The sequence below is a fragment of the Rhagoletis zephyria genome, unplaced genomic scaffold (assembly GCF_001687245.7).
Source record: "Rhagoletis zephyria isolate East Lansing unplaced genomic scaffold, Rhagoletis_zephyria_1.1 Rzeph_scaffold_00002, whole genome shotgun sequence".
Taxonomy (NCBI): Eukaryota; Metazoa; Arthropoda; class Insecta; order Diptera; family Tephritidae; genus Rhagoletis; species Rhagoletis zephyria.
In genome coordinates, this window is record NW_016157086.1 from 1,187,525 (window position 1) to 1,188,952 (window position 1,428).

Consider the following 1,428-nt stretch of genomic DNA (forward strand, 5'->3'; position numbering starts at 1 on the left):
GACGGACGGACGGACGGACAGACAGTCACCGCTTAATCGATTTCTCTTTTCATTCTGATCATTTATGTATACATTTGTCTATATCTATCTCGATTCGTTTTGCCTGTTACAAACAACCGTTATGTGAACAAAGTTATAATACCCTTGTGCACAAGTGCGCTCGGGTATAAAAACGGTGTTAAAGGGCGAGCTCACGTTGTAAAAGGAGTATGAGACTATTTTGAGTAGCAGGCCCTAGTTCAGGTTTGTGTGACCTTAACTACGCCCACGTTAGTATCATGTCATGTAATCCTAAAGAAGTTGCTCCAACTTTAGGCTGTTAATGAATGTAAGCATTTTGGGAGGTGTCATGTTCTCAATTTTGGATGGCCAAGACATTCGTTCCCAAAGGTGTATAAGTCTAATATCTCATTTCCACCAAGCCTTAATTGCACATAATGCCTATTGGAAAAGGAGGTTACAACTCGCAAGGAGTAATTGCTTATACTACGTACAAACAAACAGAAGTAAAAAAGCAAAAATTAAGAAAAGAACCTTGCCGATCACCCCATTTTAAAATTCATGGAACTTACCTGAGCTCTTAACTACAATTGAGCTTTTGGTAGAAATGTGCTATAAGGCTAGTTATAAGCTGGCAATCGCTTAATAAATAGAGACTCTGGAGTTCCCTCCGTCAACCAATAAAAATCGCAGGCCGCCTCCTCAGAAAGCCCCATTTTACAAAGGTTGTGCGCTAGCTTGCTGCGTTCCGTTGGCTATTCAGTGATAGTTTTTAAATATTACGGGTAAGATTAAGTAGTCGTTCAGAGACTCCCCGATAGTAGCTCATAAATATCTTGAATAGCTATTAAACCTTTGGCATAGGCCAGTGGGCTGCAAGCTGAGAGTCCTCCTAACTTCTAAGAAAATCTACCGTATATCTTTTGAATGAATTACAGACAGACGGCTGAGGGTCCTAAGGGCTCCATGGGCTTGCGAATTTCACGAGAGAGAGATCGAAAGATGTGAATCTTTCCTCATGAAACCGCAAGTTAATCTTCTTAGGGCAAACTAGGAGTCCAGCAAAGCGTAAAGTGGTCTATGTGCCAGTTGATACACTTAGAGCGCAGATTGGACGTTGAAAGCCGAGCCGATCGTAAAAATGGATAATGTGAGAAATAACATTTAAAACTGGGTGCATTGAATTTCATACAAAATCGCGCAGATCTCGGCAGAGTGGACGCTGATGGGAGTCGAAAGTAAAGCTAAGGAATGTGAAATAACAGTTTTTAATTTTTTTTTCAGCTCCGATTCGCGTTGAGATGGCATATATTATTCAGTCGCTTTTAATAACATATGGTTGTTAGTTAATTTAAGCAAAATTATGGATATTGATATTTTGTTTAGTGGAGTGTTACCTCGTCCTGCTCTTTGTGATAAAAGAATTAC